We start from the raw sequence: 14,773 nt of genomic DNA on the forward strand, positions 1-14,773 counted from the left end.
TGTTTTAAAACATTTTAAACTTGTAAAACTCACTCATGATCACATTTGATGATGATTGATGATCCTAGTAAACCGAACAAACCTTTTATTCCTGGTTGCTTTGTGCATGTCCTGTCTTGTTGATATGATTATATACGTTACTAAGGAGAAATGTTAATACACAGCTGTCAATCAATATTGGTGGGCGGGGAAACCTCACTCCTACGTCAAAACCGTCTGAAACGGTCTGAAAACCGATCCAATTGGTCCACCGTTTTTATGTTCTTAAATTGAAAAAAAAGGACTGGGTGTGTTTATATCATCCCAATATGATGGTCTAGACACAATACCTACATGTCTGTCCAAACAGCTTTAAAAATGGATTTTTCACCATAGGTGCACTTTAAATATTGACTTCATGGAATAGATTTTTGTCTAAAGACAAACTGTGATTATATAAAAAATGTGTCATTTTTTTACTCCTACTCTGACCCCATACTCCTATAGCACACTCCACAGAATGTCACAAGGGACACAGTCGAATGCCTTCTCCAAGTCCAACACATGTACAGTAACAGTACTTTTAACAATTTCTATGCTTATAATGTTTAAATATTTTATTTGTACAGGAATTTTTAGTTCTTTAACAGTACAGTACTTTCTTTTATCTGACAATGCAACATTTTGAGTTTTCTATAAGTCATTTAATATTTATATTCCACAAGTTTCTAATTAATTCCTAATACTTTTACTTTCATTGTACAATTAAACTTAATTTCCGGTTGCTCATGTGCTTGCCACTTAAGCAAAAAGAGAAATCCTAACTAACAAAGCTTTTATTCTATTTCATTATCTACGTAGCAATGGGCGGATTTTACCACTAAGCAAGATAAGCGGCTGCTTAATAGGAATCTGGAGCTCCTCAATAAATATCTATAGGTTATAGAAATTATACCTATAAACTGTATATAATGTTGTTTTATCTATCATATTTTGAATGATGAGTATAACAAATAACATTTTAAAACAATTAAATGTTATTTCATGTACAATAAAATTTAATGTTAATATAATAATGTAATGTTATGTAATAATAATATTATAAAATAAAAACTATTATTATATATGCACAAATTTGTCCTCAAATATGGAGCAGTCCAGCAGTCAAATTTATACTTTTTTTTTGTTTAAAATCATCATTCAAAATGTAAAGACTCCATTAAGGTACCATTAAGATATATATATATATAAACAGCCAAATAAATAAAAAACGAAAAAAGTAGAAAGAGTGCATTTTAGGACTTTTGGGCCCCATGGTTGGAATTGCTTAGGGCCGCCATATCCCTAAATCAGCCCTTGAACATAGCAGTGTGTCATTAGGTGTGTGATTATACATATATGTACAGTGAGTAAATATGTGTCTCACAGGCTCTCCACCAGGTGCTGCTCTTCGCTGAGCAGCTCTGGCCTCCAAAGCCAAAAAGAAAGAGGTGAGTCTGTGTGTGTGTGTGGCAGAGAGAAGGACAGATGGAGAGATTGAGAGCGGCTGCAGTGTGTTCTCTTCTCATCTGGATCCAGTTAACATTCCAAACTCACAGACACAGCAAGCGTATCCCAGTATAGTTGAGCTGCAGTAAAGGTGTGTGAAAGCAGGATGTGTTTATTCCTCCTCCTCATTCACCCGGCTCTGCTACGCTATAGGATAAGTCTGGCGTTTACGTTAGAGTAATTAAAGTGCAGCGCTACTGTTTAGATCTGGAGCCGTTGTGCGATTCTGTCTTCTGAAATAGTTCATTTAAATCTCGATAAATTGCAAACTAGGAAAAGTGTTTTGTTGCATCTGTTCAAGAATTAAATTAGACAAAAAATATATGTAGGCTTAAATAGGATTGCCAGTTTGTTCATATTTGTTGCTTTGTTTCTTTTTACTAAAAAAAGAGACATTGTGTTATGTTATGTTATGTTATGTTATGTTATGTTATGTTATGTTATGTTATGTTATGTTACATTATATACAACAGTTGTGTCTGGTTCTTGAATCTATTTGGCTGATAGCCATGTAATATTCTGCAAATAGCAGCACTCCTACAGCCTCTTCACCTTACACACTTGTGTATTACTACGCCCACATACAGCAACAAGCAGTTTGACACTGTACAGTTTGACAAACATTGCTGCTGTTGGACAAAATAATACACTTTTGAGGCTGTTTTGGTCGAGAATTGTTGCTTAGATTGCAACTTTGCAGTTTATTTATACATTTTAAAAATTTTAATTTCAGAGCATCGGATTCAGTGCATTGGCCGCCATCAACCTGTCTGAGCCAATGACGGTTGACGTTCCCCCACAAGATGGCAACAGAGACTTTATAACAAGTCCTTAGAGGAGATAAACAGCATTTTCTCAGCATAAGTTTCAAACTACAGCTGAACAAGTCATTATAAATCAGGTAAGTGACATTCTAAGTCCATCTCTCTCTTTTGTATTTTGTATTGCTGTATTTATATCACAGAAACTGGTAGTGGTTGCTTTGATCTGGCTTATTTGGGGTTAATTATTGTGATATCCTGATTGCAACAGAGAAATACAGGAAAATCGCTGTAGATTGATAGCATGTCATGCCGTTCAGCCTTATAATCTTAAAATTTGAGCAAAAATCACCTGTTTTGTCATCACTTTGGACATAACGCTAGAGAGTCATTCAAACACTAGCTCTAAAGTGACATTTGTGAATGAGCAACACTTTCTGCAGCTGACATCAGTACAGCAGATGTGAAGGAATGGCGGAAGAAAGTAGTTCCTCGTACAAAAGGGTTTTCAGACTCTCTGTGTTTAATTTTCTTTTTTACACACACGATTATGCCGTTAAACTGTTTATAAATGCAATATCACACGAGTAGCATTGCACTATGGCTGTATATTCTCACTGCTTTAAGCCAACGCACGCCTTCCACCAGTGCCGATATACAGCCATGTCGCACTGCTACTCGTATTATGATATATTATATTATATTATATTATATTATATTATATTATATTATATTATATTATATTATATTATATTATATTATATTATGTTATGTAATGTAATGTAATGTAATGTAATGTTATGTTATGTTATGTTATATTATATTTGTTATAATTCTAAAAAAACAATGTATTTATGTATTTATTTATTTTACTGTCGTACCAAAATCATCACCATATTTCAAACGCCTACATTTTGGGTCGATAAAAGTGCGACGAGACTGGGTCAGAGGTCAACCTGTACAACACTTCCAACTTGCCATCTTAATCCCTTGTTTGTGTGTGTGCGTGTCTCTGTGTGTATACGTGTGTGTGTAGGTGTTTGTCGTGTGGGTTATGACTATCCTGGCTAATAGGGTCAGTGCTGTAGGCAAATATTCCTGCGGTCCTTCCCTCTCTCTCTCTCTCCCTCTCGCTTCAACAGCTGTGAACTTGAACTCTTATTTACCTACGTGTGTTGAATTACACACTGCAGTCAAACACAAACACACACACACTTACAAAGGCTCACACAGCAGTGAAGATCTGGCGTGCTACAGACTTTCTATAGATTACTCGCATAAAGAAAATCTGATGTTTTAGTTCATTTAGAGGGCATTTCATAATGTTTCTTTGTTTAATGGCATAGACAGAAGTATTAGTGCAGTAAGGGTTTACTTACAAATTCCTACAAAACAATTTGCCAAAAAAGGTATTTGAATAAGACACAAGATTGTTTAAAGGGCAGAGTTTAACCAAATACAGTAGTTTTATGCAAAAATAGGAACTGTGTGTACTATTTTGAGTCGTGATGTCTCTCTTGGAACATATTGGTCTTGATCCAAATTATTTTACAGTAAATAATCTGTTGCTTGTTTATGTGTATACCTTGAATTACACATGTTTGGGTCACTAAAAGTCCCCACAAGTATAGCAATACCAGTCAATTTCGAGTCTTATTAAAATCACACATAACCTAGTATTTTGAAAGTGTAAAGATGCCGATTGTTTTGGGGTAGGATTGGTGTAGAGGGATAGAATATACAGTTTGTACTGTATACAATTATTACGACTATGGGAAGTGCTCATAAAGATAGCTGTACAAGTGTGTGTGTGTGTGTGTGTGTGTGTGTGTGTGTGTGTGTGTGTGTGTGTGTGTGTGTGTGTGTGTGTGCTGGGTAACATCAGTGTAGTTTGCCGGTGTCAACTTACACATTCAGGTCTGACCACAGCAGGCTTCAGCTGTGCTTGGCTCTGAACTGACTTGAGGATGCAAAAGATGAAGTAAGACAGGAAGAGCAGGGAGGAGAGAGGAAGAACGGTCCCAAAAAAGATGAGGAGAGCGAAGCAGGAGGTCTTGGAGAGGTGAACTAAACGAGTGTGAACTTGAGGAAAGAGCGTAAAGAGAGTTGTAGCTGGACTGAAGAGGTGGGTAAGGAAGGGTTAAGCGTTCGACTGGTGCAGCACAACAGGAAGGCTGTTCTTGGGCCCGACTCCAAACAGATGTTCAATTGTTTCAGAGCTGTGCTTACACTGTTGGACTGCGTTCCAGCACTCAAGGGAGGAGGAGGGGCCGAAAAACTCAGAGAACCAGCTGCGGATGAGGACGGAGAGAGAGAGAGAGATAGAGAGAGAGGTGTGGGAGGCTGAAATGCAGTTTTTTTTCCTTCAACAAAAAAGGCATGTGTGTGTTCCAAAAAAACATTACCCCCAGGGAAGAGGGTAGGACAGAGAGATTCAAGCTTTTTTTTTTCTCTGCATAAACAGCACTTTGAAGTGGGCGACGGAGGCTGGGGAGCCGCTGCATATGCAAACAGCTTCAGTGTCAGAGCTGCGGTACGGATCTGCTGCTCCCCCGAGGCCTGATCTGCTGCTCCACTGGTGTCTCACCTCTCACCTGCTTTACTGCACCATTATTCCCACAACATGTCATGACCGATCCTACAAGGAAATATCAGCTTTCATTTGCATAACATTTCAGTCCAAAAAAGAAAGGAAATTCTATTTAGCAAGGATCTGCAGGGTCGTCGTCCAATCAAAAAAACATAACAAAACAAATCTAATTCTTAAAACGCCTCATAAATCACACAGAATGAAGTTTAATGAAAATGTAAACATGCTAATTGTTCCCAGTGAGAGTTGGGTTTAGGGGTAGTGTTGGGGTAGAGGGATATAAAATACAGTATGTAGAGTATAAAAATCATTATGTCTATGGGACTATGGGTCTATGGATTTTTTCTTTCACTTTTGTCAATTGGTAAAGTTTGTTCCTTGCTTGGTTAGGGACTTATGGAGCTATACATTGTTGGATTTGATTGTTAGTGTTTTGTGACAGTTTTATTACACCAAACTGAACTAAACTGAACTTCACTTGTGAAAACTGGACTGAAGCAGTTTAGATTTACCAGATATTTATCAAGATTGTGCGTGTGTGCTGGAACCAGGTCATGAGACATTCTACAAGAAAATGGCATACAGTCAACCAAAAAAAAAAGAAGTTACCCAGCAGGCACACAACATACTGTAATATGTTAAAATTAGGTTAGATTTAGGTCATGATTTCAGGTGACCAAATTTCAATGTTAATTCAGCGTCTAAAAACCTTATTTTGACGTCCAATAACGACGGCAAATACGTTGCTATTTGGTTGATTTTAGGTTGTGTTGGAAAGTGGCCGAAATTCAACGTCTTATAGATGTCATAGTGGTTACATCCACACAACGTCAAGGTGTAACATGATTAGACATCGATATTTGGTTGATTTTAGGTTGGACATTGATGTCGGTCTGACGTTGGGTTCTGATGTCAGCCTGATTTTCATCTCCAAACAAAATCCAACATCCCCACGACGTTGGGTATGTTTGGGTAGAACGTCAATATGACGTCGTGTTGACGTCCTGTGCCTGCAGAGTTATTTTGCTTGACTCATCAGTCTATGTGAAATAAAAAAATCAATTCTTCTTCTTTTTTTTTTAAGGAGCAGCTTCATTAATCAAAAAAAACCTTCCTCCTCTTCTTGCCTTGATGCATCTTCTTTTCTCTGTGAGATCATCCAATAGCAAACTACAAGCATCCAATCAAAATCAGATGGACAAAAGTATAGGGAAGACATATAGGCAAGATATATTGTAAAATAGGACGGGTCCCTGCTGAAACCGGAAAATATGATGTGCCAGAGGTGGTCAAGTTTGGTCCTGGAGAGCCACAGTCCTGCAGAGTTGAGCTCCAGCCCTAATCAAACACTCCTGAACTGATGTATACTTCTGCATCGAGTAATCAGTGTGACCCACGGCGCATGCCTTGCGTGTTGCCGCATGGAAAGCCAAATAGATCAAATTGTCAAAGGTCATCCTCAAAACGGCTTGTATTTATATCTCATTGTGCTATTTGTGTTGCTGAAGATTTTTATGTTCCTCTGTGTCGTGTTTCTTCGTTGGTGTTTTGTTTTTTCTGAACGTTACCTTAATGTACAAATGGCTCAAACTCGCTCATTCAGAGGCAGGAACCAGCGACAACTTTAATCATAAGGTAAACACAAAACAAAACTTTCCATCTGGAGCTCCTTCACAGGTATTAACACCTTTAAACACTCGATCCAACGACTTTGCACATTTCTCAGTCCCGCCCACACTTGTCAGCGCTACCAAGCCAACCAATCACAGAGCTTGCGATATGCATTGTTGCGACATGTAGTTACATTTTTGATGCAGAAGTATCAGCTAGGTTATTTATCAAGGTTGGATCAAAATTCTGGAGGCCTGCATCTCTCCAGGACTGAACTTGGCCACCTCTCTAATATGCTGACCAGCCAAAGCTAATCTAGAGCAGAAAATTGCAAAGGTTGATAAGAAATTGGGAAGAACAAAACCCCAAAATAGAGCTCAACCATGAAAGAAAAATGAATTCAGCTGTGGTAGTAACACCAGCATGAGTGCGAAGGAGAACCGTTACATCAAAATTCATTTATTTTCTTTTCGGTTAGTCATTTAGCAGACGCTTTTATCCAAAGCGACTTACAAATGAGGACAAGGAAGCAATTTACACAACTATAAGAGCAACAATGAATCACGCTAACATTTATATTTATCCAGGGCTAAAAGTTGACACTTTCCAGAATAAATGGATAAGTAGCATGATTTAAAGTTGATAATAGCTGTGAATGTTAGATTGTATTACATTAAATGTTAAAATGATAGCAGACTATATATGAATGGTAACAAGGTTAAGCAAATCGATGCACACACAGCCTGTTTTCATGGAGAAATCAAAATAGCACACATATAAACATTGATTCATTTTCTTTTCGTCTTAGTCCCTTTATTAATATGTTGCCACAGTGAAATGAACCACCACACATATAAACAATGTAATGAAAAATTATCTAAAGTTGTTAATATGGAGCCACTTACATTTTAGAGACAATATTGTTAAGAAAATAGATCGAAACAAAGCAGCTGTGAATAAAAGGAAAACAGTAGAAGCCAAAGCATCAAACGTTGCATGTCGCTAAGCAACCCACTGACTGCCTTGGCCAATCAAATTAGGGAAACTCCATGTATAATGGTGATTTAAATAGTAAAGGACATTTTTCATCTTCTTTTTGCTGACTCTTTTCAGATAATAATAATAACATTAATTTGTTATAGTTTTTGCTATTATTTTTAATAAAATTTATTCAGATTTTTATACCATTGAATGCATAACAATACTGTTTTTAAAATAAATTTGATGAAATATTCATTGGATACTAGTTTACAATAATTCAATGTATCCTAGTCATTTTATTAGTTAAAATATTAAAATATTTTATTATTATTAATAATAATTAAAAAAATATTTATAATAATACATTTTACTAGTTAAATTATAAAAATATTTCATTGATGATATTATTAATAATAATAATAATAATAATAATAATAATAATAATTGTTATTATTATTAAATCATTTAAATTTAACTTATTACGAATTTAATACCATAAAATACAAAGTAATACTTACGTTAATACATTTGAATTGTACTTGTATCCGCGGAATATTTCATCATTGTATAGTAGTCATTTAACTAGTTAAATTATGAAAGTATTTTATTATTATTAATAATAAATATTATTATTAATAATAAATAATTTAAATTTAACTTATTACGTTCTTTATACCACAAAATACATTGCAATACTAGCATTTAAATAGTTTGATGAAATATTTAATTGTTACTAGTAATTGAATGTATTCTAGTCATTTTACTAGTTAAATTATTTAAATATTTTATTATTATTAATAATAATGATATTATTATTGCTATTATTATTATTGTTATTATTATTATCATTATTATCATTATTATTATTGATAAATAATTATAGTTTGACATTACGTTTTTTATACGATAAAATACATAGCAAATTTAAATAATTTGATGAAATATTCTGTGGTTACTAGAACAATTATAGGTATAGTAGGCATTTTACACGTTAAATTATTAAAATGTTTTATTATTATCAATAGTAATTATATTCTTCTTGTTATTGTTATTATTAATAAATAATTGTAATTTATACTATAAAATACATAGCAATATTAGCATTTAAATAAATTTGATGAAATACTAGTGCAATTTAATTTATACTAATTTATTTAAATATTTATTAATACTACTACTACTACTACTACTACTACTAATAATAATAATAATAATAACAAAACAATAACAACAACAATAATAATATTACAATACTAGTTTAAATAAATTTGATGAAATATTTAATGGTTACTAGTACAATTAATTTTATACTCGTCATTTTACTAGTTAAATTATTAAAATATTTTATTAAATATATTTTATTAAATATATTTAAATAAATGCTCATACCTGTTTACAAATATAAACGACATTATCAGTGAAATTCTGAATAACAAAAAATAAAATAATAATAAAACTGAATTGAATTAAAATCAAATCAGGCGATGGATCAGGGAGTCTAATGTCCTTTTAACCCTCTAAAAACAGTTAACTGTAAACTTGTATCTTGTTTAACACGAGACATAAACTGTCAACATAAATGATATGGTAATAGATTTCTACAGTGGGTGTTCAGTACATTCTGTGTGTCTGACATTGTGAGAGCGAGTCTAAAAGTGCATTAAGGCAGAGCAGGCAGTATTACCCTGTGGCAATGGAGAGCAAATCTCAATGTTTATTTACACCACTGCGTCACACATACACACACCACAAATACACACAAGGTTGTATTTCACAACCACATGAAAAAGAGCCAAGGCGAAACAATGGCTGGCCGGACTGAAGTTAATTACCCACATAAGACCAGCGCTGACCTCACTCGAAAACTGCCTACAGCCAGCAGAACGTTAACTCACTCGTACGTACACCATGATCTTTACACACACACACAAACACATACGCGAGACAGCATCATAGCCTTGGTCTCTTGAACTCATGGCAGAAGTGCAGTTTTCTCCATTGACTCTCAGAGCGTAATAAACACATAACCTCTCTGCTCCAAACAAACAAATCTGCTCTGAGGAATAAAATACATCACTCGAAATAGGTCTGTGCTGAAAGCAGATTTATTTTTTCATGGTTGGTTTTATGGTTTCAACATGAACTGAATGGTTTGTTCTTGCATTATTTATAGTCATGTTAATTATCATTTCAAGTTTGTTGTTGAATTATAGGATATTAGGTGCAAACTACCTGTAGTCAATAGCAGTAACAGTACATGATAGTAACTTGAACAGTCAAATTCGAGTCATGTTGCTACTTTTAAGATGCCAGTTAGTTGTAATTGCAGTATAAAACTGGGTAATGTACTCTCTGTACTTTTTCTGTTATTCTATGGTTTTACTTCCACAAATGTGGGAATTGTTTGGAAACCTATAAGAAAACAGTTCTGTAATTTAATTCAATGACTTTTTAGTTGTAAACAGTGCAGTATAAATAAAATAAAGTCACTTAAATGTTCTCACATAACAGTTTAAATACGCCTTGAAGAACACTTTTTAATAATGTCAAAATAAGGTTACGTTTATTGCTTTTTAAAGTATTATGTTCTAATATTTTAGCATTTTTTAAAGTAATATTTTATTGATTTATTGACTTTTGAAACTGTAGTTGTTCTATATTAAAGGAGTGGTTCACTACGAACTTTTGTTGATGTGTAATGTAGCTGTGTGAACATAGACAACATCTCTGAATGTAATAAGTTCAATGCAAAGGGAGACATCTGTATTTGGACTTGTAAAGGATACGACAAAACGAGAAGTGCTTACAATTTAAGTTTAATTATGTTAGAGAATTATAAAAATGATATAGCTCTAGCATTAGACAAAGGACAGCTTCCAGAATCTCTCCCAGTTCAGTGGATTGGGCTAAAAGCTCCTCAAAAAAGGAGCAGCTCCGACCATAATAGAAGAAACTGTGGATTGTAATCCACAACCTTTAAGCATTTTTATTGTTAAAATTGATCTATTACATTAATAGTGTCTAGTGTTAGCAGTTTGTTGTAGCAAGAACGTAAACAAGTTAATGACATCATTAACAATTTAGCTAGAGATTCATATTTATCATCAATCTGCTGTAAACACACACAATCTTTAACAGTGCTGCTGTGTCTTTCCATGTGGCCGCTTTTCCTGCATTCTATATCTCAAATAATGAACTCGTAAGATATGTGAACGTTTCATATTGCTTACACATGCTTATTGCGTCATAGTCATCACCTGAACCAACACTGTTAAATATAAACTTTTTCCACTGCAAATAACCTTTTTCTGAAATGTAATGGTTATTTGGATGTTTAATATTTAATCCATCAATTACAAGTTAAAAAATTTTCTTAAGACTTTCACACTTTTCTTCACACTAAGAAACAAATGGTTGTTTTAAAAGTGTTGACTGCAAACATTTTATATTGGTACCTTAACTATTATTATTAAGAGTGAAGATTATATATATTATATGATGAGCTGGTGTTCAAAAATTGTGACAGCACTAACTGAACTGGTAGAATGTAGGTTAACTGCTTTAGGTTGTTATAACCTTGTTTCTCCTGTAGGGGAGCTCAGATCCTCCTTCAAAGCGTGTCTGTTGAATCTCCTGCTCTGTGGCCTGCTGTCTGGCAGCGGTCCATTGTAGTGACACATTCTTGGAAGATATGAATTTAGATTTACACTAAACTGATGCACCAAGAGAGACAATGGCCGTATTAAACCCAGTAAATCAAGCAGGGCAATACGATACTTATGTCTTCACAGCACCCTCGGAGGGACTGACCACTGGTACGATGAAATCACGGCAGTGTTTTGTGAACCTTGAACCTGTGAGTCACACAGACACAAACATCCTGATTGCCTGATTATTGTAGGTTACTCGACCAGGCCAGATATGCCATTGAACAGGTGGCGTGTTTGTTAAGGGTGTGTGTGTGTGTATGTGTGTGTGTGTGTGTGTATGTGTATGTGTGTGTGTGTGTGTGTGTGTGTGTGTGTGTGTGTAAAATGATTCATTCTGACTCAAAGTTTGTGTTTGAGCAGCAGACCGAGCGGCTGGCATCTTGAGGAGGTGTATCAGAGAGTGTTCTGTGTACCGACTGAATTAACCCTGAGTCACAAAGCAGTCTGGGATTGAGACAGAGCCATAAAAGAGCCATCTGATAAGCTTTAATGAAAAAGCTCTGGAAAACTGTGCCTCAAGACAAGAGGTCTAAGGCTTTGTTTGCGTCCATTTAGTTTTGTTCGGTAATCAGCTGAGATGCATTGCTGTTTCTACCTGGTATTAACGTACATTAAAATATGTCTCTTGTGGCCACTTGTGTTTGGATTTTGTGACTAATGATGGCAAGTACGGATCATTTTTCTGACTCGAACCTTAGAGATTCATCCAGATAAACAAATTTTTTTCAAGTCATTTCATTTAGTTTGCTTAAAAATTATTAAATGTTAGCTGCTTCCAAACACATCTACAACTAGTCCACACATTGATCACACTACAAAACAAGTCATAACTAGAATGCTAAAGAAAAAAAGAATTGTTGAGAAATAAATTAATTATTCATTGTTTACCTGGGTCTTTTATTTATGGTTAGCAAAGCTCACCTCTTTTGACATTTCTTTAAAAATTGGAGTTGTTCGTTTACGTGACAGAGACAGTCCCATATATGCTTAACCAATGCATATAATGTATTAATATAATGTATAATATAATGGATTACTTAATATTATTAAAGTAATGTTTTCTATTTATTTTAAATAAATTAGAAAATTATTAATGGAAACTTTGCGATACAGCTAGATATTTTTACCTTCTGCCCACGGCCGTTAATCAACTTTGTTTTTTGGCTCTTCATAGGAAAAAGTTTGGGCACCCCTGTTTTAAAGAGATTACTTATAAACCAAGGACTCAAGAAATGAACAGATCAAATCTTTTTCCAGCTCTGACTGCATTTGATTGGCTTCTGTCTTTCACGTTATAAACGAACGACTCAAATCAAGAACTCGATAGGTAAACGTATCAAACATTATTCCAACCATGACTTTGATTGGCTTCTGTCTTTCACATGATGGACGAATGACTCAAACGCGATTGATGACTTGAAAAGGAACTAATCTTTTACCCCACCTGCAATGTAAAATACTGTGGCGCATGTGAGAATGAACAACGCCCCCCCCAAAACAATGCACTGTCATTGAGATGTGCAAATTGAATGGGAGACCTGCATATTTAATGGGATGACAATCTGACAACCTAGGACAAATCGGCAGAACACCAGAGCTTATTGTGGTATTTATTTTATTTTTTCCTGACTCAACATTAGGAAAAAGTAAATGAACTTTGATTTTAATAAAGTTAAAGACCACATCAATAAATACTCAATAATCAATAATTCACTTTTAATATTTTAACATATTAGTTTACAAACCAGGCACAACGCAGGATTCTACTTTAATACCAGGTTTTAAAAATATATAGATACCACAATGTTTTGAAAAGTACTGTGTATAACTTATTTAGTGTATATTTACAGTTATGCAATAATATAGAATTTACCATTTCTAGTAAAACTGTGAGCCATAACTGTCACCATAAAAATAATTAGACTTGATAATTGTGGTTTGTCAGCCTGTGTGAAAGGAGACCCTTTGTTAGTTTTCTGTGTCTGAACATTGCAAATTAACAGCAATTATGTTGTCAGAATCTACGGTTACAATATTACATTTTTAGAGTGTTGCAACTTTTATCTGGGTACATTTGTGGAAAACAGGATAATGATTTGTATTTCTTCAAATCATGCAGTTATTAATGATCAAACCATAACCACTGCCATGCCTAGAGCATGATTCATTCACTGTGAATGAACACTTACACACGCAATTCTCTTTCATTCTCTCCCGTTACAGTTTTGCAATCTTGAATAACATGACTTAAGATTTCCATTGAGCTGAGTGAAACTCATTTTCCCTTTTCAGCTTTTTCAAAATTCTTCAGACCGTACCGCTTTGCGCAACTTATATAAACAATAGTTTCATGTCAGTGATTCCAAAATAAAGCACTGGATTTAAATGTAAAGTGAGATTGCCAAATCCTATTTCTTATCATTCATCCACGCCTTTCAAACCAAGGGAGGTTTGTTTTCTTTCAGAGATGACGTCAGTTTTTTACCATCATTTTTATATGATCACTGCCAAAGTAATTTACTTAGTTTTGACAGAGTTAAATATAATCACAACATTCTGGAGAGTTAAAGGCAAAGTTGTTCTATATAAAAGTTTTGATGCATTAATCCTTCTTTTAGGATCATCAAATTTTATAGGGAATCCTTTTTTTAAGTTGTTAGAAGCCATGCTTTATTATATTTTCTTTCTTGTATTCTTGTTATCTCAACATAACAAAATTGGATTTCTTAAGTTTTTCTCAGAGGATGTCCTAGACACGCATACAATAGCTTAATTCCCATTATTTGCAGGATTCACTTTTTAAAGTTGTAAATAACTTGCGGAAAGGATGCATTAAGGCAAAAGCAGGATATTTGGCATCCTTCCCAATCTAATTCATATGTGATGCAACAACTTATTTTGCGCATAGAACCTACGCTTTATAATATTAATAGTTGAGGTAATATTATTGTAAATAATGATATATAAATGAATATAACTATGAATATACATTAATCTCATGCGCTTGCGCTTATAATATTATTTCTGTTTTGAATGCCCTGAATGTGTTGCACCAATTCAGACTCAACTGCTACTCTAGGCAAAAAATGTGTGCTGCCTCTGAAAATCAACACAAAATTAAGTCGCAATCAAGAGACAACTTTTTGTTATGTGGAAATCACAAGAAAATAAATGTCGTGATCATGAGAAAACAAGTTGTTATGCCGAGATCACAAGAAAAGTTGTGATCAAGCTGGTTACCCATCATAAACTCACGACATGATAATGCAACTTTATGTCATGACTTTACTTGGAGGGGAACATCAACATTAACATAATCTTAACTACTCATGAACTCCTTATGCACGTCTTAGTGTGTTTACAGGGAATAACAATAGAAAAGTGTTCAGTCAACATAAACATGAACAGTTTAAACACAGGAGTTGATGAGTAGTTAAGGATGAGTTAATGGTGATGTGCCCCTCCAAGTAAAGTTATGACATAATCATACATTAACAGCTCATATTGGTTACATTTAGCTTAAACTTACATAATTAACAGCATGGACTAACAAGTAATTTAGGGTACCCGTTTTTCACACATGAACTCTAGTT

The 14,773-nt window shown here is 34.4% G+C and overlaps 1 long non-coding RNA gene across 1 annotated transcript in view; it reads left to right on the forward strand.

Moving 5' to 3' along the window:
• Positions 1-1,461: 1,461 nt before the first annotated feature.
• LOC137496334 (uncharacterized) overlaps positions 1,462-14,773 on the forward strand; it is a 197,673-nt gene continuing 184,361 nt past the window's right edge. The window contains exons 1-2 of the long non-coding RNA XR_012384205.1: positions 1,462-1,618; positions 2,261-2,428. This is a non-coding gene — a long non-coding RNA (uncharacterized lncRNA). The remainder of the gene's footprint in view (positions 1,619-2,260; positions 2,429-14,773) is intronic.

The sequence above is a fragment of the Danio rerio genome, chromosome 8, assembly GCF_049306965.1.
Source record: "Danio rerio strain Tuebingen ecotype United States chromosome 8, GRCz12tu, whole genome shotgun sequence".
In the NCBI taxonomy this organism is placed as follows: Eukaryota; Metazoa; Chordata; class Actinopteri; order Cypriniformes; family Danionidae; genus Danio; species Danio rerio.